Source organism: Mesoplodon densirostris, chromosome X, assembly GCF_025265405.1.
Source record: "Mesoplodon densirostris isolate mMesDen1 chromosome X, mMesDen1 primary haplotype, whole genome shotgun sequence".
Lineage (NCBI taxonomy): Eukaryota > Metazoa > Chordata > Mammalia > Artiodactyla > Ziphiidae > Mesoplodon > Mesoplodon densirostris.
In genome coordinates this window covers 11,967,667-11,994,609 of record NC_082681.1, presented here as the reverse complement: position 1 = coordinate 11,994,609, position 26,943 = coordinate 11,967,667, and the positions used below count along the sequence as shown (strand labels likewise).

The following is a 26,943-nucleotide window of genomic DNA, read 5'->3' as shown; positions in this document are numbered from 1 at the left end:
ACACCAGTGGGTTATGAAGCCCTTTTGAAGAAATACACAGAAAATGTGACTACAAGTAGTAAACTCTACTGTAGTACACAGATGAGTAGGGCACAGTGTTTATACAAGTTTACAGACACAATATTTGCTTATAAGTGGTCATTGTTATTAAAGTGGTGAGACTGTGATATGGTAATACAACCTCTTCCTTACTACCAAAGTTAAGTGTTTAAATATTTTATAAGTGCTAATTTCCAAACTAGTCACCAGACACAAACAGCAAGAGTGAAAATATGTGATGAAGTTCATAACCCACAAGATGCAGAAGCATTAATATTAAAATGTTGAATAAACTTACAAATATTTATCATTAAGTTTTGAATCTGTCCTTTTTCAAACATACACATTGATGCTGCAAACTAAGCATGAAATATTGAAACTGTATAAATGACTGTGGAGACCAGGAAAGTTTCTCCAAAGAATGACTGTTAGCCCACTTCCCTGATACTAACCCGAGGCTCGGCTGTGCTGGGGAAGCCCCAGCGGCCAGATCCCACTGCGGAGTGAAGCCCGCTTACACTCACACTCAGCTCTGGTTACATTTGAGGCAGTTTAACAGTTCCTGGCACTTTTCAAGAACCTTCCTTTTATCTTCTTGACTGAAATGGAATCTCCCAGTAGGATTTCCAACCATCCGCATGCCACTGAAGGTGCAGAATTCTGCGGTGCTTCTGGCTGCTACCCGATCTTTATTGACATCACCTTCTACTTCATCATTTTCTGCTTCTTTTACAATCTGGTCAATATCATCTTTTACTGAAACAGCCTTCGTCATTAGTAATGTGGATTTTGTTCTTCTTGCCAGCATTTTTGTCTACAGCAGGTACCCTGAGGATGGTATTGGTGACCCTGTCAAAGGTCACCTGGATGTCAGGAACACCACAGTAAGCTAGAGGATCCCAGAAAGTACGAACTTGCCAAGCAGTTTCTTTTCATTAAAGCCCTTTCTCCCTCATACACTTTTGCTAAGACAGTGGTCTTGTTGTCAAAGTAAGCTGGGAACATCTGAGTCTGCTTTGGATGTACTGAGGTCTTTCTCTTGATAAGGGATGTCACATCCTCCCTGCTGTCTCAGTGCCTGTTGGGAAACGGGTAACATTAACGAGCTTCTCTGCACATGCTCTGATTTGTCGCCTGTGAGAAGAGCTGCCTGTGCAGCTGCGCCACACGCCGTGGCCTCATCATGGTGGGTGGTCTTGTTGAGCTCCTCTCCATTCAAGACATCTTTCAGCAATTTCTGGAACTCTGGGATACAAGTGGAATCACCCACTAGCACAATTCCATTAACCTGCCTCTTGTCAAGTTGGGCATACTTCAGAGATTTCTGTACGTGCTTCAAGGTACCACGGGGGAGATAAGCACTGAGCTGCTCAAAGTGGGCTCAGGAAATGGAAGGGTAGAAATCCACACCCTTATAGAACCAGTCAATTTCAAACCCGGGGTGACCAAAGAAGTTCAAAATACATGTTGCCTTCTTACACGCAGCCTCGGTGTGGCACATTGCCTGCTTGTTGGAGGCTGTATGCTTCTTGCACTTGCATTTGAAGTCATCAACCAGGTGATTCACCATACAGTTATCAAAATTTTCCCCAGCCAGATGTGTGTCACCAGCTGTGGATTTTCCTTCAAAGATGCCATCCTGGATGTTTAGGATAGATACATCAAAGGTACCACTACCTAAGTCAAAGATCAGCACGTTTCTCTGTTTTAAAGCTTCAGGTGTTTGGGGATTTTTTTTCTTTTTAAATCCAAGCCATGGAGTATGGTGCTGCAATAAATAAGCTCATTAATGATTCCCAGGATATTAAGATCAGTGATGATCCCTGCATCCTTGGTGGTCTGACACTGTGAATCATTTAAGTAGGTTGGAACAGTAATTACTGCATTTCTACTTTTTTTCCCCCTAAATAGGCTTCAGCAAACTCTTTCATCTTGCTTAGAACCATGAAAGAGATCTCCTCTAGGGGAAAAAATATTATTTCCTCTATATTCTACAATTACTTTGGGCTTTCCCTTTCCACAAATCACTTGGAAAGGCCAGTGCTTCCTTCTGACTGAACGTGGCATCATCAAACTTGCATCCAATCAGCTTCTTGGCATCAAAGATGGTTCATTGCCTCTTGGTTCTTAGCAACCTCATCAATGAGGTGTTCACTTTGTGAGAGCCACTTGGACTGGTACATTTGCCGTGGTGACTGGCAATGATCTCTACTTTTCCATGCTGGAAAACCCCTACTCGCGAATAAGCAGTACCCAGTTCAATACCAAAGGGAGACGTCTTGAGTAAAGAAAGAGAAGGGGGTAAGTGAGGCTGAAATAGTTTAAAAGAAATCAGTGTCAACTATAGCCTCTACATGAGACCTGTATTCTCTATTTTCTCCAGCACCTCCTGTCTGCTGTATTGTGGTCCTTATGTGGGTCAAACTCAAATATAAATGCATTCAGTTTTATAATTCATTCAGATGGTAATGTGTTCCAATTGTCTTCTATTGTTTGCAGCCCTCCCCTGCATTTGTCAATAGATGCCTGATTACAAGATGACCACCAGAATTCTGAGGATGATATCAAGCCATCAATGGCAACCAACAAGGCTTCAAAAGCCCTTGGAGCCATTTTGGTGTCTCTCGTGCCCATATTTAATTTGTTTCTAGGTCCAGTCAATTTTTCCTCTTTGCATGTGTCCTGTCCCACTGCCACCACTCTGGTTCAAATTTTTATTACTTCATATCTAGATTATCGCGGTAGCATTACCACTAGTATTTTTCCTTTCTCTCATTTCATGACTTATGTATGCATCACCATCATTCATCCATCCATCTCTCCATTCAATAAACATCAATTATGTAACTGCCATTTGCTAAACACTGTGTTAGATACTGAAAGTAAAGGGAGAAATTAAATACGGCTGCTATCCTCTAGGAACACCATCACGCTGACCTTTTAAAATTATGCCTTTAAACACACGAACCCTTGCTTAAAAACTTGTTCCCTATCACCTACCAAATACAATAAATAAAATAAAACACATCCAACTAACCTTTCCAGCTAGTATGGCTTATGGAATCAGACAGACACAGATTCAAGTCCTGACTGTGCCATCTGCAGCTTTGTTAGTTATTTAATGATTAGGCATGCTTTTTAACCACTCTGCTCCTCACTTACCTTACCTTTAAAGTATACCTACCATCTTGACATACAGTAGGTGCTCATTAAAAGTTCTTCTGACTTTTCTTGTCTTTAAATAACTGGCAACCCTAAAACACAGATTTATAAAGAATCAGAATATAATGGATTCTAGATATAACCAAATAAAGGTCTCTAATTAGACATCTGGGGAAACTGAGGTGCAAGTTGGGAAGAGACTGACCCTTGGTGACACAGGGATTTGATGGCAGATGGAGATCTGGTAGCTGGTCCTCATGACTCCCCATCAAAGCACTAAATGGAAGCAGCCAGGAAACTTGAGGGCAGGAAGGCAAGGGCCACTCCCAACCAGAAGAATATTTCACTTGATGATCCAGATCGCAAATATGTAGCAACATTCTCAGTTTACAGGGAAAAGCTATTTTTATTTTTCTCCAAATGGCAATGTAGAAGTTGGTGATAAATCTGAAAAATGGCAAGCACAGCAAATACTTAACTCTAGGACATTAAGGTAAGTCATAGGGCAGTGTCTTCAGTGGAGGGAAAGATGGATCTGAGATCGTAGGCAGGATGAGAGGGGAGGGACATGGAACTAGAGAAGGTTAATCCTGGGCTGGTCTTCAGAAACCACTGGGTCTAAGTCATCTGGATGACGGGTAAGAAAACTGAGACCCAGAGAGGTCAAGGGATGGCCCTAGATTGTACAGATACTTACAGACAGAACTGGGATGCCTGACTTTTTCAAATCTTGCAATTGCTTCATTTGATTACACTGGCTGCTCAAACAGAAATATTTGCATCACTTAGCATTTGCTGACTACCTCCTACGTGCAGATCACTGATCAGTTGATGGGAAAAGTTGCTAAGTTATACCGGGGCTGAACACAGGTAGAGAGTAGAGGGAAGGAAAGCCGTTGAGTTGTCCATGTATGCAGCCCCTCTGCACAGGCAAAATATGTGAATGTCTGCAGTCACAGCCAGCCTAAGCAGGATGACTCCCAAAGAGGTTATTACAACGTCATTTAAAATTAGAATTTAATAAGTCATATTCAACACGAGTTGAAAACTTCCATAAATTTAATGAATCATCTAATTAAATATTGTATATGCAACAGTATGGAGCAGACTGAAAGAAAACCTTAAGAGTTATTTTTATGCTTAAATGCAATTAGTAAGTAATGTTTTAAAAACAAAACCCTCTTGAATTTCATAAAGCTTTTTTTCTAAAGCAGAAAATGTTTATTTCATAAACCATCCCTTGTTTTCAGGAATTACATGTTTATTTTTTACTTTCAATGCTAAGTAGTTAGCTAAGCTACAGTTTATAGCAGCCACCGTGTTGTCAGTCCAGACTCAGCCAAGCCCGATTTCCTGCAGAATGATTACATGGCAATGTTTTCAAGAATTTTGTTGGGTTATGACGCCAAAATAATCCCATGTTACTGGGCCGGGGGTGGGTGGGGAGAGGGACTACATTTTCTTAATCAGGACATGACACCTAGTTTCATTTATAATCTTTCCTTAATTTGCTTTCCTTATCCTATATTGTGTGGTAAATATATTAGTCTATATTTATTAGTTTATATTTATATTATAAAAATATTTAGTCTCTTTGGGCAGCTGTTAGTGAAATATCTTCTAAGTTAATATGTCAGCTAGCTTTCAGCCCAATATTCAACCTAAAGTGGAAAGCTCAATTTGAAATCTGACAAGTAAGTTGCTAGAGAAGCTTGGAAGTCTCTAAGCCACAGCAGCCTGGGTTGGGAATACTGCTCTCCCAGTCCTCTTTCTTGAGAGCCTTCTACTTCCTCTGGAACTTGGGAGATCCCCAGAGGATTAAACCCCACCTTCACAAGTGGCATGCTAACTGTGGAACAAATCATCTCCTTCATAGCCCCCACTGCCTGAGAGCGTTTAGTTCAAAGGAAAGATTTTCAGACTTCTGAAGGGCAGAAATGGTGAGTGAAAGCCATGAACTATAAGGAATGTTTTATTTCTTCAGCTGGCTGACATGCACACAGGTAGTCACTGTATTATTCCTTTCGCCAGTTGGGTATTTCTTAACTAACAGATCCATCTCTTTGAGGTTCATGGATATAGCCAGTTCTCTAAAAAATCATAATTACCATAAGTATTGCATTTGGTAATGTAAGAAATCCATGCAACAAAAAAAGATTATTTGTATGCCTTCATCCGGGACCTGTCATTACTTCCTACACTGCCAAGAGTGAATTCTCTCGTGAGACCCACAGGAATTTGCTAATAAATAAGGTTGGATCACCCCCACTCCCAGGGCTAGTTTGGGGCTACAACCCTATAGCATTCATTTCCTGGCATTACTTAGTATACACCAACTGGTCAAGGGTTAACTTTGCTTTTCTTCCAATTTGACTATTCCTCAGTCCTTTATGCAATCCCCCAGCAGCTGTGTTATCCCTAATATAAAAATGATGATTTAGCCTTAGGGATAAAAATCAGGTTAAAGATAATAAATTGCTTTGGAAGATGAGAATAACGGCCTGAAATATATTATAGAAAATTACTGCACCCATTCTGAGTCTGAGGAAGAAAATCAGTTGACTCTTCTCTCCCCTTCCCAGAGCAAAATGTGGCTCTGGAAAAGCTAAGGAATGAAACAGAGGGAGATAATTCATCCAGCTTGATCTAACCAGAAATAGGAAAGGAACCATAGGAGAAAATCTGATTTGTGAGAACTGTCAGTAAACAATATCGAGAGGTTCCAAGAAACCTGCAGGTGTTGCACCTAAGTCAGATATATGTCAACTTTTTATGTCTATAATAATGTCATGAATTAAAATGTATTTATGCATATAGATGGTGCATTTGGTTACAACTCAAAAGTGGAATAATACCCCATTGCTTCACATTAATGACTACTCAGAACTGAGAATTCTGAAGCATTATTCTCTAGCATTTGCACAAGGGTTAGGATATGGGAATATCTAAAGCAGTTATGTTGCACTACCCAGCCTCACACATGTATATCTATCCGACTTTCAGAGACTTTGCAGGTTCCAAAGACTAAGGCACACATGTCAATTAGTAAAAGTAAAATGCGATGAGATATTTCAAAGTACTTTGGAAATGTAAATTGCTATGGAAATGCAATATATTATTGTTGATCTTAATTATAATTTCAGAAGCATCAAGCATACATTTATATACATATATGCACTTATATACATATATGCACACACATACATATATATGAATATACATATACGTGTGATTAGTCTTAGACACAAACTAAACTGTTAATATATAAAAGAGTGGTCATTTAAAAATTATACTAAAAGTGCAGTATAGCCTATAAAGGCAGAGAAGAAAATGGGATCAGGCAGGGCACATCAAAGGCTCTAACTGTAATGTTTTATTTCTTCAGCTGGGCAGTATGTACACAGGTCAGCACTGTATTATTCCTTTCCCTTAAGTTTGGTATTCATAAGTAATAGATAATATTATTTTAAAGACAAAGAATGCTCTATTCTAAACCTGCATGGGTATTTGCAAGAGAGAAAAAAATTAAAAGGAAAATATCTGTAACTGCTGTTCAGCTACAGAAGAGGATATAAACACAAACTTTCACACAAGCACACCTACACGTGTGTGTGCACATGCACACACACACACACACACAGCCACACACACACATCCCGCCACGTGGAGTAATGGGATCAGAAAAATTGAAATTCTGGCTTTGGCTCCACCACATCTGAGAGGCCTGAGCTTATACAAGTCACTTAACTTTGCTGAGGTCCAGCTGACTTGCCCAAAGATGGGATTTTTAATCTGTAGACAGGGCCACTGTGAAAATTATTAATATCATAATGAATATAATTATTAATATACAGACAAGAGCACTCTGCCAAGTGAAACACCATTATATCAGAGCACGTGCTGAAGTGGGGATGCAGGCCCTTTGTGCCCATCCACTCACTGCACCAAACACTCACCTGGAGCCTGAAATCAAAGGAGAAGCTGCCTATGTACACACAGAAGCGAAAGGAAAGTCATATTTGATGTGGTCTTGAGGCAGGAGATAGATGGGTCCCAGGCTGAGCAGCTGGAGTCTGTCCCCTGTGGACAGATACTCCAAGACGAAGATAATAGTGGGGGCAGAGAGGGAAGCCTGACGTGGGGCTCAGAACCTTCACTCCAGTGGGCGGACTTCTGTCGTATAATTGTTCTCCAGTCTGTGAGTCACCCACCCACCAGTTATGGGATTTGATTTTACTGTGATTGCACCCCTCCTACCATCTCATTGTGGCTTCTCCTTTGTCTTTGGATGTGAGGTATCTTTTTTGGTGAGTTCCAGTGTCTTCCTGTCCATGGTTGTTCAGCAGTTAGTTGTGATTCTGGTGTTCTCGCAAGAGGGAGTGAGAGCATGTCCTTCTACTCCGCCATCTTGAACCAATTTCCTCTACTGGATTTAAATGAACATTGAAGAACACTCGTACTGGAAAGACTGGAAGGAAATATAACAAAATGTTAACCATGGTTAACTCTGAATTATAATATTATATATTATATGGAAGAAAAACTAATTTTCCTTCTACCATTCTAGGTTCTTGGCTGAGACAACCCCTGTAATAAAAGACAGATTAACAAGAGGAAAAGAAACAGAAGTTTAATAACATGTATCTCTCCTTACACATGGGAGAGACCCAGGAAAAGTTCAAGCCTTCTCCATTGATAAGCCTTTCTAGAATTTCAGAGTCACCCTCTTCTTCCTAGTAGAGAGGGGCATACCCTTACAATTGGAGATTTCCCTTATAAATGGAAGAGTTCCTTACCAAAGGGTAACCACTACTACTGATTTTCAGACCTTTTCCTAAATCTGCTGGTGCTTAAAAAATAATCTGCTCAAAATAATCCTTATGCTAAAGAGGCATATTTTGGATTGGGGGTGACATATTCTGCTCCCCTTCAAGGTAATTTTTTGATTTTGCTTCCTTCATATGTTTCTGTCCTCCAAATTTTCTACTGTGAAAATATATTACTATCAAAATCATAAAAATTAAGTATCATTTAAAATACCAATGAAAAATGCTATCAATTACAAAAGCCTTTAAAATTACAAATTACATATCATTAATATGAAAAAGACATCTTAAAATTTGTCACATAAAACTTACAAAACAAGAAAGAAACACTTTTGGTATGCCAGCATTGGCTTTTATCCTGAACCAACCACTGTTTGTATGTGTGTGTGTGTGTGTGTGTGTTTAACTAAAAAAAGAGCCTAAAAAATATTAACTAAAAAGTTAATTTTAAAAACTTTGAAAACTGAGAAAATTGAGGGTGTTAATGTCATAGATTTCCAAGGTAAGTCCAACAAGCAGTATCAGAAAGGGCATCTTAAAATCTGTCTTTTTAAAACTTAAAAAAATAAAGAAACACTGACTTTTGATATATCAATTTTAGCTTTTATCCTGAACTAATCAGTATTGTCAAAATCCTAAAGTTAGATGAAGAATTGCTGAAATAGACCAGTATGGATTTTGTAGGTTGTGATACACTTAAAAATTGTTAAAACTCTGGAAGCTGGGAGAAATGTGGGCACGTTAATAACTTCATAGTTTGCAAGGTTAGCCCAATTTGCAATTTCATGACCAAGTTTTCTCACAACTAGATATAAACTCACTAAAGGAACACATTAGAGAACTCTCTAATTACTTACTGATCACTAATGAACAAACTTTTAGGTCAACAAGCAAATGTCTTCTTCTAAAGGCATTACAAAGTACTCTTCTCTATTACCTATATTCTCTCTCATGCTCTTGATGTTGATATCTTTAAGAATCTCCAAAAGATCTCAACATTTATGAGGAAGCTAAGGTTTTCAGGATAATAAGAAATTCTTATCATTTCACATAAATGTCAAGTTGGATAAGGACCCAACTTGTTGGTTTACACCATTTATCATAATAAATTTAATATCACTTCCAGCAGTGAGGCACAGCACTGCATCCACAATACGACAGGTAACTGGAATTCCTCTGCTCCTTAAATTAGTAAGCAAGTTACAGTGCATATCAATCACGCATAATGAGTCTGAAGCATGGCTTGATTATATTTCATTTGCATAAGACTTTTCTGTAATTTTTAAAAACTGATCATTTTTAATTCAGAATAGATTTAAATGCCACACAACTGCTGCTCTCCTCCTGAAATGCTAAGCCATCTTCTTACATAATACAAAAATGCTAATCAATTTTTTTAATGCAGCTCCTAGCTTGGTAATGAGTTTTCACCTTTCTACATGCTGTCAAATCTCATTACACTGTCACCTTTCTAGGGTTCACAATTGGAGTACACATTTATATGGTTCATTTCTAATTGCTACATTATTTCATTGCATTTACAAGGGAAACATCTTTTAAATAATCCTTGGATTGTCCAATTTTAAGGATAATTTGCTCTCTCTGCATTCTGTAGTTTGTAAAACTCCTACCATTAATTTATGGAAATACTGATTCAAACATTCTCTGATAAGCCAAAAAAAGTCTGAAGACTAAAAAATGAAACAAACAGGAACCAACAGATAAATGTAGATCCAGAAGTTAATTACAATGAGATAAAATGTACAAATAAAAATAGCTTATTAAATATAATAATTTAGAAACATGGAATTCATTTGGGAATTATTATTTTAAAATAACTATTCATAAGATATTCAGAGGCTAAGCATTTTCTTGAATTTCATATATATTTCTTACAGTAGTCAAAGATCTTGAAAGATTTTGCTGGGGAGGAGGAAGAAATTTCCCTCTACTCTTCTAGGTTCTTCTGGCTGGTCTAAGAATTAAATTCACATGAGACAGATTAATAAGAAAATCAAAGTTTAACAACATGTATACTTGGGAGAGACCCAGGAGAACTGAGTAACTTGCCAAAAATGGCCCAAGCCACCACCTTAAATACCATCTCCAGCTAAAGACAAAAGAAGAAGTTGGGGGTGAGGGAGCCAGTTATGAGAGGTGACCAGGAAAAGCACAGTAAACAAGGGTAAGGTTGTTATGCAGATTTCAGTCCATGCCTTCTCCACTGATAAATTTCCAGAGATTTAGTCATTTTCTTCTTGGTATAGAGAGGAAAACACCCTTACAAACAGAGATTTCCCTTGTAAATGTAGGTGTTTCTTTCAAAAGGGTGACTCCTACTTGGTTTTCAAAGTTTCTCCCTTGTCTGCTGTTTCTTAGAACTTAACCAGATTAAAATAATTAATATCCCAAAGAGACATACTTTGGGGTGGCAAATTCTGCTCCCCTATAATCTCCATGTGAATTGCATTGAAATCTTTTAATAGAACACTTTGAAGAGTGCATCTTAGAAACCAAGACAAGGGGTGAGACAAGTGACTCGTTTTTTGTTTTTTTTTTGTTTTTTTTTTTTTTAAAACAAGGGTGTGTTGTCGCGAGGCGAAGAGCCACTTTATTTATTTATTTATTTTTTACTTTTTTTTTTTCTTTTTTATACGCGGGCCTCTCACTGTTGTGGCCTCTCCCGTTGCGGAGCACAGGCTCCGGACGCGCAGGCTCAGCGGCCACGGCTCACGGGCCCAGCCGCTCCACGGCATGTGGGATCTTCCCGGACCGGGGCACGAACCCGCGTCCCCTGCATCGGCAGGCGGACTCTCAACCACTGCGCCACCAGGGAAGCCCAAGTGACTCGTTTTTAAAACACACTACATACTGGCAATAACTTTTTAAAAAATGTTTAATAGGAAAGGAAAAAAGGATAGGTTATATGGGAGAAGCAAGCCCTTGGTAGGAAAAAAAATGAATTTAACTTGCTAAGTCAACTCTTAGATGCAAGTCCTTAAGCAATGCCAAGCATCAACCCACTGGCTAGAGGTAACGGTTCCTGATAGATCTCATTACTACACATTGAATGTTCTATTCTTTGCAAGGAATATATATATATATATATTCTCCAGCAAGGTAAATTTCTTTCCCTCTAAAGAAACTGAAATTTCCATGGAGAAAAATCTGCATGGTAAAAGGATTTATGGAATCATCCTGAGGCGTTTTTCCCATCTGTAAATTCCTAGTTTAGTTGGCACCAAGAATACACATTTGTTTAGGGGAAAAAAAATTCTCTTTTGTTCACTTCAAGTGCACAACTAATTCCTAAAACCTATTGATTCACTTTTATTCATTCATCATATACAGCTTCTAAAAACAGAATATGTAATATTCTTTGAAAAGGAGCTAATATAAAATTTTAATAAGCTGTTCCACATTTCAAAAATCACAAGATTACTGTCATTTCCTAGACAAGACATTTATCCTTAGTTCAAGATCCAAAATCACTTGTTTAATTTAGCACATGCAGCAAAGACAAACCAGCTCTGTTGCCTTCCCTAAAGAGCAATATTGCTTGCCATTAAAATAGAATTTAAATAAATGACCACTGAGACATTCGTTTGATAATGGGGTTATAGGTGATTTTCAACAATAAGCCTGCTGAAAATCTGGAAAACAAACTAAACAGAAAAATTTTAAATGCAATGACAAAGAAAGACTTCACCCAATAGTAAACTAGCGCAAGGCATGGGGAAGGCAACAGACCAGACAACGAATATGGAGTTTCCGGAGCCCTTAGGTGCTCAAGGGAAGGGCCCTCCCCTAGTGACAGTAGACCTGTGGCATCCAAAGTAACCCTGTCTATGTCAGAAGAGTGCTTCCCATTTCAGGACAGCAAGTGATGAGGCCATATGGACTGTTACAAAGTAAAAGCCTCTTCTCCTCCAGATTAGCCAAAATAGCACAAACAAAATCCAACCTCGAGGTAAAGGTAAAGACAAGGGGCTCTGAAAGCCCAAATCGCGAGATCTAGAGGTTAGCCAAATAAATTATAACAAATTCAATTTCAGAGTAGAGGAAACAAATGGTTAAACACTCCCCTGTATCGCAAAGGTAAAATCACTGAACTCCAGGGCACTGGTCAATTTCACCCCCTCTGCCTTGTCTCTCCCATTACGTTCTGAATGTTCTAGAGCCTCTGCAGCATCCTGCCCCACTGCCTCTCTGACCTGACTCAGGGAGGTTTGACATCTGGCCCCGCTCTCGGCTCCAGGCTCTGGGGGTCCTGGCTCCAGGGTTCCAGCTCTCGGCCTTGGACCCCTACTCATGTCACCACGTGGCAGGTGCACACCAGCCGCTTGTAGATTCCTGTGTTCTGCCAGTGTCAGTATCTGTGCCTACGCTGTTTCCCAAATCTGCCTCAGTCCCGCCTTCCATTCTCCCACATGGCTCATATGCTCACAATTCAGCCAACTCTAAAAAATGTTATGATTTGTGTATTTTCTCATTCTCGTTTTTCATGTTTCAATTTCGTCGAACTTCTCATTCTTTTATGTTTGTCCCATTTTTCTTCCATTGTAGTTTCTCATTCTTGCTCCTATTCTTTTATTATCTGGCACTATTTTCTCACTGCCAGGCTTCTTACTTTACTTCATCTTCTACTCATTTCCTCATTTTTACCCCATAAATGTCCTTGTCCTTTATTTCACTTTCCTCTCATGTTTAAACTCATATTTTCTACATTTGTATTATTCTCTCACATTTTTTTCATTCTCAAATTTCATTTTAGTGTCTCATCTTTTCCATATTAAACTTCTTCTCCTATTCTTTCATTTTCACATATTATCTTTTGCCCTTTCTCATGTTTATAAATTTCTATTTTCTCAAAGTCTTGTTTTTTCACTCCCTCTTACTTTCTACAGTATCACAGATTATACTTTATTCCTTTATTTTCGATTTCCTCCTTCCCTGCTTTATGTTCCTTTACTAACTTTCATTCTCTCCCTATTTTTACCCACATTCTCTCCCATATTCTTTTCCATCACTTTTCCCTCACATACATTTTCACAGTTTTCTCTGCCACACTTCTCCCTCTCATTTTTAAAAATCATTATTAAGCCTAACAGAGTTAAGTAAGAAAAGGTTTCCTCTAGTGCTCAGATGCCTGCTGGTAGGTGAACTTACCAGTTAGTGATCCATGCAGGTGAATGGTGAAACCAAGGGTGTGCAAGTCCAGATGAAATGAGGGTGAAGACTAGCCCATCTAGGGACAATAACTATGTTTTATAATAGGGTGTGGCCTAGCAAGAGCCTCTCATTAGTTGTCCACAATCACACCACTCAGTTACAGAAATTTCTGGAAACACCAAGGGGCCAAGGAAGTCTCACTTCAAAGTTCTTAACCAATCCTTCTTTAGGCACATTGTTTCCTCACAGGACAGACTAATCTCACTGAGGCTTGTCATTATCCGATTATAGGACAATTATTAGCCCCAACTAGCCCCAACTCCTTCCCTGTACATCCAGTTGAAAAATCCAGACAGATGGGAAAATAGAAATATACTGCTTGGGGATGGGAAATAATTGCAAGCATCCTTTAAGCCACGGGAGTAACTAAATGTAGAAAGAAAAGTTTAAAACAGAGCCCTTAGATACATATAATTCAAATTACAAGAACCAGGTGAGGGGAAAAGAATGAGCAAACAGATCCTGAAAAAATTAGTTAAAGGCTCTCATGAGAAGAATGTTTCAGAAGTATCACCGTTTTAGATATAATAAAGAGAACATAAGGTTTAGACTCAATTCTATGTTTGACCACAAGGAAGACAAAATATTCAAAGCAGGGTTTGAGTGAGGTCAAAGAATAGAGGCCACAAAAAGCGAAATTCAAACAGAGGCATAGACCCGGCATAGCTTCACCTTTATGCTTAATTGTATGAATTGGCAAAGTGTAACTGGGAAGATCAGTCTGCCTGCCCAGTGTCAAATAGGAACAAACCTGGACTTAGCTAAGGAGAAACTTTATTCAAAAAGACTGTTACAATAAGGAGGAGACTCCAACCTCAGGATCTGCAAGTGCCTCAAAATCAAACAGAGAAAGGCTTTTCTTACATATGAAGGGGGAAGCAGGGCTAGCAGGAACTCTGTGGGAAAGAGGGGCAAGTGGTGGGAGTGAGCAGCTTGGTAAAACCAGAGCTCTTCAACAGGAAGTGTTTCTCTGTGTGGTCAACCGGTTCTCCATTCTTGGAATGAACTGTTAAGGGGGATATTATGCACCTTGGTGCTTGCTTAAGCTTCAGGTGACCCAAATGTCAGGGGCCTGTGGGGAGGACAGAAGCCTGACTAAAGTTTGTCAAGCCAAGTCAGAGGGTAAATAATGGACAGCGGGTTGGGGGGGGGACTTGGTCACCAGTAAGTTAACAGTCCTACCTGGAAGTCTCTACTGGCAAACCAGTTGTGAGCAGAGTACTTAGGCGAACCACTCCATTTTCAACATTTATTTCTATTTCAATCAACAAATATTTTTGGAACCTCTTCTCTATCAAAGCTGTGTCTAATTTGTTTTTCTGTTCCAGTCACCTATGGAAATTGAGATTAAGGTACCCAATAAAATACACAAATGGAAACAGCATTAATGATTAGAAAGGCCAAATTCGTTATATTGCAGATGACAAAAAGGAGGCCTAGAACTGAACTGTAGGTAATCGTAATCCTCAAACACACACACACAAGCACGCACACACACACACACATACACTCACACTCACATACACATTTGATTATACCTCTGAAAAACTATCTTGGTCACTGAGAATGGATCTCCATTTGATGAAGAAAAGCAATTTGGCTTGGCTGTATAGTTATATTTAATTTAACTTTGCTTATACATTTTATTTGAATTATTTTCGAAAATGTAAAGTCAATCTTTCTATCTTGGGACATATATACCCACAAGAAAAAATATATCACTCTTTTTTCCCAGTACAGAAAATTACATTAGAGAAAGTCCAGGGAAATAGCAGGAGAACAGTAAATCATGCTGAGGTCAGAGTTATGTTTTGGGTTTTAATTAGTCATAATATAACACAATCAAAGAATAATTTGCTGTTACTATCATTTTAACAAGATAGTTTTTCATAATGAATAGTGCTCAATAATAACCTAAGGTGAATCTGCTCAGATGAATTTGTTTTGCTATTAATATTTATCCAAGGATACTGCAGAATTCACACTTTCCACATCTGCAATCTGAAGTGAACAGAAAGTAGTAGCAGGCAAGATAAGATGATGAATTAGGTAGAAAACGATCAAATCTAAAAGCAGACATTAGCTGTGATTAAACATATTATTTGCTATGCCTATTTCAGGGAAAACAAGAATTCAAGAAACTGTAACGTCTATTTATAACATGAAATATGGGAAAAGGTATGATAAAAGTAATATGTCATTGAAACCTGCCACTAGTATGGTCTCTTGCCTGTTTATCTTTTATTTGGTTTACATTTTCATACTCTTAGAAACCATTTATTTCTAGAGCTTCTAATGATATTATACTACATTATACATATGGTGATCTAGATATCAAGTTTGAATGAATATAAAATAGCTATTCCAAAGGTGTATGAATACGGCAAAAAGCAAACTCATCTCCTTATAGCAAAGAGCAATTGCCTAGAGATAAGATAACATTGCTAACTACGGACAATAAATAATAAGATAGAAATCACAATGGAATAATAAAATGCACCATTTTAACCATCAAACATGTATTACCCTTAATGGGTGCCATATGTTGTGGATTTACAACTATTCTTTTCATAACTACATTTTAAAAATAAGGAATGTGTTTCAGACTTGTAAGGAAGATGTCATGTTGTATTTTCACTCTAATGCCCCCTCCTACCACCACTACTATAACTTAACAAGGTTAAACCAGAAAAGTATACACTTTCCCTTTGATTAAGGACCTTTTGGCAAATAGATAAATACATACATATATTTGTACACACACACACGCACACATATATATACATACACACACACAGATTTAGTTTAAAAAGGCAAACAGCAATTTTATGTACACAAATCAATTTAATATTTTTAAGTGATTTAACTATTTAAATAATTCAGAATAAGGTTAAAAATCTTTTTTTTTTTAATATAGCTACCACCGTGTGTATATTAAAGGTGAAGGAAGAAGTGAGCACCAGACAGTAAGAATATATGCCTTTTAGAGCCAGAAGATTTGAGTTTGAGTCCTGGCTTCTAAATGACTCTCCGCAAAGAAGTGAATCTCTCTGAGCCTCACTTCATCCAACTGGAAAATGGAACTTATACCTGCCAGTATAATAAGAATCCAATGAGATAACATGTGAAAAAATGCTTCTGAAACTAAAGATCAATATAAATGGGAAAACATTTAGCTTCCCTAGCTACCTTCTCCACATGCCCCTCAGTGGACTGATTGGATGGTCAGGTCTACAAGGAAGAATGTGGGGTTCTAGGTGTGAAACTGTGATTCTATAATTTTTTTTACAGTTCTAAATATTCTCAGTTTCCTTAGGTCTCAATGATGTAGATGAAAGTGCCTAGTTTTTGGATCCAGACCCCTGGGTTGGAATCCCAGCTACACCTCTTTTCATGTGAATGTGATCATGTGTCGCTTCAGCTTTCTGAGCTGCAAGTTACTTATTAATATGGTGATACAAATGGTACCTACTTCCCAGACTTGTTTGATGATTGCATGAGATAAGGCTGCTTAATTCCTAGCACAATATTTGGCATATAGTGGGCACTCAGCAAAAAGTAGTGATGTTGTCAATATTGATATTTATTGCCCTCATTTGACAATTATGCTTCCTGCTCTAAATGGCAAGATTCAAGCCCCAGGCATTTTTGCCTGAGATGCTTTTACAACTGCTCAACACAAGCTAAGGTGCATGTGCTCAGGATTCACACTTTCTACATCTGGTGGGGATTGCTCTGCTTCAGATCCTTTTTTCTTCGACTGCCACTTATAATAAGGAATTTTTTCATATCTCAGTGACCAGTATCTGTAGATAGGTGTCACACCAGTGAACTTATATATTAACAAAACAATATGTTTAAGGGTTTAAGTTTCCAAGCAACCCCTAAATGAAACTGATATTTGAATAACAACGTAGTAGCATCCTCAACTAATGTTAACTTTTCCTTTACTAGATGACCCAGCATTCTAACCCTAGTGATGAAAGTCCTAACCAGGGATTAGTGATTACCTATGACCTTGATTCAGCCAACTTGCAGTAGTGGAAATTTGCATTTTCAGACTCCCTGTTCTCTAACCAACTGCTTGCTTCCCTAAAATGGACTAGAGAAGAAAGAAGAACTTGTCACATTCATTTCTGGGGGAGCAGTGATTTGGAAGCCACTTGATTTGAGGACTGTATTTATTCACTCCTCTGTCTCCACTTACTGCTAGCGAAGGCTTTAGCCCACAAATCATCTCAGGTAATTTCTAGGGCTTTTAGTATCTATTTCACAAACTTAATAATTATGGGGGAACAACATAAATTTTGAATAGATGTTGATGAGTAAAAATACTATGAAAACAAAATTAAAAGAAGAAAGTGAGATAGCAGATGCTGAGATGGGACTAATTGAAATTGGGTGGTCAGGGAAGGGCACACTAATACAGCAACACATGATCAGAAACCTGAAAGAGGTGAGGATGTGGTCCATGCAGTTATCTGCAGGAAGGGCATTCCAGGAAGAGGAGCCAGCAAGGGCCAACGTCCTGGGGTAGGGGTGTGCTTGAGGAGCAGCAAGGAGAGTGGTATAGTGATGATAGTGTAGACAAGGGGATGAGGGAAGTGGCTAATAGGTCTTGTAGACAGCTTTTTACATGAACAATGTATTGCAAGACTTTCATGGAAAAAAATGGTAAAACACACACACAAAAGAAGAACAAAGTAAATGAAAGAGGTACCATGTTTTCTACCTCAAGAAACTATCAGAAAGATAAAACAATAACACATTTTCCCAAAGTGATATATAGTTTCAATGTAATGCCAATCAAATTTCTACAGGCTTTTCTAGGAACTTGGTAAGTTAATTTTAAAATTTTTTAGAGAAACAGTGATACAAGGATAATTAAGTTGCCAAGATACTCCTATAGGAAAATAGGTAGATTTGATCTACAAAATACCAAGACTTTTCATAAAACTTTAGTAATTAAAACAGTGTGGTATAATAATTGTTCTTGCCTACTGTAATCTTTCTGATTTTGTCTCCTCTTTGTTCATTCCACTCCTGGCTACACTGGCCTCCTTGCATGATTGTCCCCTTTGGACTTTTGTATTTGCTGTTCCATCTGCCTGGTATGTGCTACCTTCAGATATCTGTGTGACTCACCCCGTGATGTCCATCAGGCCTCTGCTAAGATCAGTGAGGCCTTCCCTGTCTATCTTATTTAAACAGCAATCCTCAACCCATCTGGTATGCCCTATCCTCCATCTCTGCTTTATTTTTCTTCATAGAACTTCTCAACATTTGATATTTTACATATTTTAATTATTTATAACTTTATTGCTGCTTCCTCCCACTAGACTATAAGCTCTAGAAGGGCAGGTGTTGTTCTTTTTTGTTCATTGATGGATTCTAATAAGCTAGAAAAGTGCTTGGCACATAGCAGATGCTCAATGTTCGTTGAAGGGATGATAAGTGAATGAATGATATTGGTACAATGATAATATTTAACTGAAACATAAAAGACAAGTCCAGACATAGACCCAAAGATATATAAAAATTTGGTAGATGACAAAGTTGACATTGCAGTTCAATGGGAAAAGAACAAAAATAAATATAATAAAAATCCATGTAAGATATATGAAATGCCTAAATATGAAATGCAAAATTCTAAATATCTTTGAATTAAATCCAATTAATTTTATAACATGGGTAGGGAAATTTTTCTAAAACCAGACCCCCCCAAAAAAACCCCACAATATTCATAAAGAAAGTTTGCTAAATTAAATTACATTAAAATTAAGAATCTATGTTTTCCAAATAAAACCATAAAATAACTGAAAGGATAAATCACAAATTGGAATAATATATTTGCTACACATATAACAGGCAAAAAGTTAGTTTCCAGAATATTTTTTTTAATATCTTAAAAATAAAAATAGCAACCAAGTTTAAAATGAGCAAAAATATGAAGACACTTTATATAAGACAACATTCAAATTGCTTGTGACATATTCATCTATACTAAACATAATTAAGAATTATGGACATGCAAATATAAATTCACAACAGGACACCATTTTATATTCACTAGATTGAGAAAAAGTTAAGAAATCTGACAGTTCCAAGTTCTAGGGAGGATTGTGAATGTACTCTCCTACACTGCTGGTGCAAGAAATTGGTATAAGCACGTTGAAAAGCAACCTGGCGTTATCTTTAAAATTATATTGGCCAATACCTAACAATCCAGTAATTTTGCTCATAGGATATAGCCTAGAGAAAGTCTTGCACATGTAAAACAGAAGATAAAGTTGTCCCTTGGTATTCAAACATATTGCTCAAGGCCATTATACAAAATGGCATGGTATTTGCATATAACGAATGCACATCCTTCCATATACTTTAAATCATCTCTAGATTACTTATAATACCTAATACAATGTAAATACCATGTAAATAGTTACAAATACAATGTAAATGCTATGTAAATAGTGGCTGGCGAGGCAAATTCAAGTTTTGCTTTTGGGGACTTTCTGGAATTTTTTCCCCGAATACTTTCTATTTGCAGTTAGTTGAATTTGCAGATTTGGAACACACAGATATGGAGCAAAGACTGTATGTTCATAGGAGCATCATACATTATTCCTTACCTTCCTCCCACAACAATAAAAACTAGAAGTAACCAAATACCCATTGACGGGAGAATACAGAAATAAATTGTGGTAAATTTTCAGAATGAAATACCACACAACAGGGACTTCCCTGGTGGCACAGTGGTTAAGAATCCGCTGGCCAATGCAGGGGACATGGGTTTGATCCCTGGTCTGGGAAGATCCCACATGCCACGGAGCAACTAAGCCCATGTGCCACAACTACTGAGCCTGCGCTCTAGAGCCCTCAAGCCACAACTACTGAGCCCGTGTGCTACAACTACTGAAGCCTTCACGCCTAGAGACCATGCTCTGCAACAAGAGAAGCCGTCGCATTGAGAAGCTTGCGCACCACAACAAAGAGTAGCCCCCACTTGCCACAACTAAAGAAAGCCCACGTGCAGCAATGAAGACCCAATGCAGCCAAAAAAAAAAAAAACATAGCACACAACAGTGAAAATGAATGAGCTGCAGCTTCACACACTGACACGGATGAATCTTAGAAACATGAGGTCAAATGAAAAAACAAAGTCAGAAGAATATATACAGACTGATACCATTTCATTAAGTTTTAAAACAGGAAAAAATTAACAATACATTGTTTAGGGATGCATACAAAAACTGGTTAAAATTGAGCATGCAAGAGAATACAAAAAAATTTTTAAATGATGGTTACCTCTGGTAGGTATGGGGCAGAGGTAACTATGGGGCAGAATTGGTGTGGAGGACAAAGATATATTAAACACTATTGGTAATTTCTTGTTCTTAAATTGTGTGGTGGATTCAAGTGAGGTACATTTTTCGTCATGTTTCATGGTTTGCATAAGCATAACAAATTATTGTGTGTTTCGAATAGTTCCGAGTGATGCATTTTTGTTTGACAAAAATGGCTCAAAACAAAGGTTTCTGTTCAGCAAAAGACACACAAAGTTAACAAATAGGTGACAGATTGGAAGATGAAATGTTCAGTTAAAATCTGATAAGGGATTAATATCTAGACTCCACAAGTTTGATTACCAGCAACAGAAAATCAGAGATATTGATAGGAAAAATGGACAAAAATATGAATAGTCAAGTCATGGAAATGGAAAACCGAATATGTAACACTAGTAATCAAAGAAATGCAAATTAAACTGTGAACTAACACTTGTGCTCCATACTATGGTCAAAAATGTGAAAATCTGATAGCAAATGTTGGTGAGAACCATGTATTCTCATGTATATCAAAGTGTAATCTGGTACAGCCATTTTGGAGAGCAGTCTGGCAAGACTTAGTGAAATTAATTAAGTATATAGATACTGTATGATCCAGCAAATCCTACTCCTGCAATATTATTCTAAAGAAGCTCATTTCAGGACTGTAATAGGGTATGTACAAAAATATTCACCACAGAGTTGTTTGTGGTAGCTGAAGTTGGACACAACCAAGGTGTTCATCACCAAAAGAGTGGATAAAGAAAATGTGGATACATACTATGGAATAGTCTGCAGCAGTAGAAGCAATAAACTAGATTTCCTTATGGTCATCTGGGTAGATCTTGGAAACAGCACTGGGTGAAAACATCAGAAACCATGATACCTATAGCACAATACAATTTATATAAATTTTTAAAAACACAAAAATACTACATTCTTGACAAAGACACAGGGTCTTGAAAAGTAAAACAATGAAATCTTGCCTCTTCTTTCTCTTTCTCAATAGTAGTTACTGTTATGAGTTTTGGTTTCAGAATCATGTTTGTTTCTGCTTTAAGCCCAAGGGTATTCTACCTAAGAAATCCACCTCTTCGCAAGAAATGGACTGATCTCTGACATTGGCTTAGTCAGTAAAGGACAATGTGTAAATCACTCTACGGTTGGCACTTGGCCGAGGGAGAAGGCAGAAAAGAGGTTGATGTAAGTTTGTGTTCAAAGGTCACTGTTCTCAGAAGAGTGAAGAAATACTTAGTTTCTGACCTTTTCCATAAATAGATTTTTGTATCAATTTGGTTAAAAGAAAAAAAGAGTAAAACAACTTCTTTGAAGTTGCAAAGAAACAGTTCATAAAATACCATTGATGTGGCTGCTGTTGGATTTAGTAAGCTTAAAAAAATAAGATGCTGCATATGAAAGTGATCTGTGAACTTTACTAATTGGCCAATATATTAATAATAACAATCATATTGTAAATTCAAAGCTCTGTTGCAGGGCTTCCCTGATGGCGCAGTGGTTGGGAGTCTGCCCGCTGATGCGGGGGGTGCGGGTTCGTGCCCCGGTCTGGGAAGATCCCACGTGCCGCGGAGCGGCTGGTCCCGTGGGCCGGGGCCGCTGGGCCTGTGCGTCCGGAGCCTGTGTTCCGCGACGGGAGAGGCCGCAGCAGTAGGAGGCCCGCGTGCTGCAAAAAAAAAAAAAAAAAAAAAAAAAAAAAAGCTCTATGGCACCTTATCTAACAATTTTACAAGTACTTTCACCTGCATGGATTGTGAGGCCCCCCTAAAAAAATCACTCTAAGTTAGGCAGCTATTATCAGTCCCAACTTACAGAATTAAAAACTGTGTCCCAGAGAAGTTGTCATTTCATTAGTAAATTACAGAAGAGGTACTGAAGACGTCTATCTTCTGACTGGATCATGGAATAATTCAAGAAAGTACTGAATCAGAGAACAGGTTTTTGTTTCTTTGCATAATGTATTTTCAAGACAAAAGAAGTAGCAGAAACTAAACATAAGTGTTACACTAAGCACAGAATTCCCCTAATGTTAAATTCTAAATTTACTGCTATATATTCGGGAATTAAAGTGACTGAATTAAGTACTTGAAAACTCAGTAAAGTTACCAACTAGTAAAGGTAATTAGCAAAAATGATCTGCTATTTTAATATTACCATCACATATCCTGAGTAGGTTCTGAAATATTAAATTAAGAATGATGATATTCTTCAAGAAGATATTGAAAACAGAAAAAAAGTTCTACTTTGTGTGGTAAAATTTCCACTTAGTTCATGTTTTATTAATGAAAATTAGCTAACTATGGCACTCAAATACTTCTAAAAATACCACTCTAGAAAGACTTGACAAAGCAATGCCACACATGCTCAGTAAGTGACTATTTACCATAGATGAAAAGATAGCACTTACATTTCCTTTAGTAATTTTAAGATAATTAGCTATTGAAAAGGGTTATATATTTTTTCAGAACCATTCCAACATGTAATTCAGATGCTCTCGTTTTTAAATTCTTCCTCACAAATAAACCCAGATGGCTTTTTAAAATATTTATTTAAAGTTCTAAATTTACATGTAAATTCATTTTTAACAATTTTTGTCAAGTTTGGTTACATGCAAGTTTTGGCAGGTACCTATTTTCTCAAAGGCTGCCACAACAAAAGATGTTTCTTTTAAGCTGGAACACAATTCCAAGTTGTGTTATCATCAGTACATTATTCAACAAGAATCAGTATGCAATAGATAGTTGTTTTTATTTTTATTTTTTCATTTTAGTTGGCAGAAAGTGGCCTGCCTTATCACTTCACAATATTGCTATGATAGTCCACTACATGTAGGCTGCTTAATTTCTGTTGAAGACTGACTTGCTTCTTGAAATATATCCTAGATTCATTTGAATTTTATCAACCTGCAATCCCAAGTGTTTTGTCATACCATTTATTTGGTTATAGTATGAATTAGAAGGAAGACCACATGGTGTTCACAGCTAGGGAATTGCATTCAATGATATTTCCAACTCTAGCTGATAATGGTGTCTTTAATATGGATAAATCAAGATATTAGAAAAGAAGTGATTGCATCATGTTCACTTGATTTCCTTGTGCAGAGGGTGAGCACTCTACATAGGTCTTAAAATATCAGCCTGAACTGCCTTCTCAATCTGCCTTCATGATAAAGCTCTGAAGAATAAGGGGCTAGATAGCCTAATTGTCATTTATTGACCCTAAACCTTGGAAGGTTTGCACTTCATTCAAGCCATGAATGTGACTATGTCGGGCTGCATGTTTATTGCATAATTTTTTTTTTTTTTTTTTTTTTTGTGGTACGCGGGCCTCTCACTGCTGTGGCCTCTCCCGTGGCAGAGCACAGGCTCCAGACGTGCAGGCTCAGTGGCCATGGCTCACGGGTCCAGCCGCTCTGCGGCATGTGGGATCTTCCCGGACCGGGGCACGAACCCGCGTCCCCTGCATTGGCAGGCGGACTCTCAACCACTGTGCCACTGGGGAAGCCCTATTGCATAATTTTAAATACACTTCTCCCAAGATATTCCTTTTTGGTGGAGATGCTTGAATTTTACATAAAATATTCATGATTATAGTTCCTATCCAAAACAAGCTAAAGTCTGGTGGTAACAAGGGAGTAGAGCAAAATCCAATTACCTAAGGTGAATAGACTACCTCCAGGACTGCATAATTCAAAGGGGTGTCACTCCCATAGTTTATGATGTGAATGATGCTCCTTGTGTCTGTGCACACCTCCTAAAATAATGGAAATAAAACCAAAATTAAACAAATGGAACCTAATGAAACTTAAAAGCTTTTGCAAAGCAAAGGAAACTACAAACAAGATGAAAAGTCAATCCTCAGAATGGGAGAAAATATTTGCAAACGAGTCAACAGACAGAGGATTAATCTCCAAAATATATAAACAGCTCATGCAGGTCAATATTAAAAAAACAAACAACTGAATCCCAAAATGGGCAGAAGATCTAAATAGACATTTCTCCAAAGAGGACATACAGACGGCCAAGAAGCACATGAAAAGCAGCTCAACATCACTAATTATTAGAGAAATGCAAATCAAAACTACAATGAGGTGTCACTTCACACCAGTTAGAACGGGCATCATCAGAAAATCTACAAACAAGAAATGCTGGAGAGGGTGTAGAGAAAAGGGAACCCTCTTGCACTGTTGTGGGAATGTAAATGGATACAGCCACTATGGAGAACAGTATGGAGGTTCCTTAAAAAACTAAAAATAGAATTACCATATGACCCAGCAATCCCACTACTGGGCATATACCAAGACAAAACCATAATTCAAGAAGACACATGCACCCCAATGTTCATTGCAGCTCTAATTACAATAGCCAGGTCATGGAAGCAACCTAGATGCCCCTGGACAGACGAATGGATAAGGAAGATGTGGTACATATATACAATGGAATATTACTCAGCCATAAAAAGGAACGAAATTGGGTCATTTGTAGAGATGTGGATGGATCTAGAGACTGTCATACAGAATGAAGTAAGTCATAAGGAGAAAAACAAATATCGTATATTAACGCCTATAAGTGGAACCTAGAAAAATGGTACAGATGAACCGGTTTGCAGGGCAAAAATTGAGACAAAGATGTAGAGAACAAACGTATGGACACCAAGGGGGGAAAGCGGCACGGGGTGGGGATGGTGGTGTGATGAACTGGGCGAGTGGGACTGACATGTATACACTGATGTGTATAAAATGGATGACTATTAAGAACCTGCCGTATAAAAAAATAAATAAAATAAAAAAAAAACCCAAAACAATTCCTTTCCTCTAACAACTAAGGCTAAGCCACTGGGTCAAGCTTGTTTATACCTGTGTCCTTCTTCCATTTCCGTGTGTTTTTGCTCAGGAATTTCTTCAGTTTAACCATGCACAGAGTTATTATGACAGTGTATAACTAACTACTCAAGCCATGGGTGGGCACTGCTTTAGGCTACATGGGCCGGGAGTCCAAGCACACGTATAGGCCATACCTTAGAGGTTACAGTATGTTTTCACACACATTCTGTCATTCAATCTTCACAGCAACCCCGTGAATTAGACTACATTTCCCTGTGAGGGACATCAAAATACAGAGAGGAAATGTTATTTGCTCAAGGTCACTTAAAACAGCTTGATAACATTATTTTCTTGATTCTGCCTAGTCAGAGTGCTTATTTCATTTCATTTAGAAAACTTCCTGCTTAATTAGGGCAACAAAGTAAGAGACACTAAAAGAACGCAATGTGTAGACTCTATCAACCGACTCACAGTATCATGTACATGGACAAGCCATAAGAGCAGTAATGATCACACAGCCTGATGCAATAGACCATACTTAACGCAGGTAAAGAGACTAACCTCACAGAGAGTGGTTTCAGTAGATTGGTGGGGAAAGAAAACAGTTTGCAAAGATTTGAGGAGAAAAGAGGGACAAAAGCTGAGAAAATAGGACTAGATTATTTTGATAAACTTGAGCTATTTATTTCAAGTAGCTTAGACTATTTGAAGAATAAAGGACATACACGAGGATGCATATAGGGCAAGAAATCTTTCCTACTTGGGAAAGGAAATGTCTGACCATACTTGATGGCAGAGAAGAAGTAGTTAATGGAGAAAAATTGAAAGTACAATAGAGAAAGAAGACATTCTTAGTGGAATGAGGGCCCAAAGAAGGCAGAAGGGAATGGATCAAATATATACTGTCCTGGGGTTAGCCTAGGAGTAAAGATATCATAGAACAGAAGGAAAGGAGAAATGAAAAGGCAAAAGGAAATTTCGACTTTAATAGTTGATGAAGTTTTCAATAGTCTGCTAAACCTGTTTTCACTTTAATTAATTTAATGAATATTCATAAGGAAAAATGTGAAGTGGGCTTCCCCCCCCCATGTTGGGCGTCATTTATGGAAAAGTAGAAATCGCCACAAGAGTGGGTTTAAAGTTCAAGTCCAAATTTTGATGCATGTTTTAACCACAACAACATGATGCTATCTTGAGGTCCAAATGAGATAAGGGACATGTATATGCTTTGTAAATTACAGTGGTAAATATTAGTTATTTTTATTAACCACACTTTTTTTTCCTGAAGCTTTTTAAAACTGCATAAATGCCTTTATGCAGGAAGAAGTCTTATAAAGATAAGGAAAGAAGGAATAAAAGACAGAAACTGGGATAGGACGAGACAGAGAGAGAGAGAGGGGCTGAGAGAGACTGAGAGAAACAGCCAAGAGAACCAATATCAATGCCAAGCAGACAGGATTCTAACTGCCATAAATTATCAGAGGAATGGACACTTCTCCAAACTGACATACAAAATACTAGACAG

The 26,943-nt window shown here is 37.9% G+C and overlaps 1 pseudogene; it reads right to left on the bottom strand.

Moving 5' to 3' along the window:
* Nucleotides 1–565: 565 nt before the first annotated feature.
* LOC132481479 (heat shock-related 70 kDa protein 2-like) overlaps nt 566–26,943 on the bottom strand; it is a 51,786-nt pseudogene continuing 25,408 nt past the window's right edge.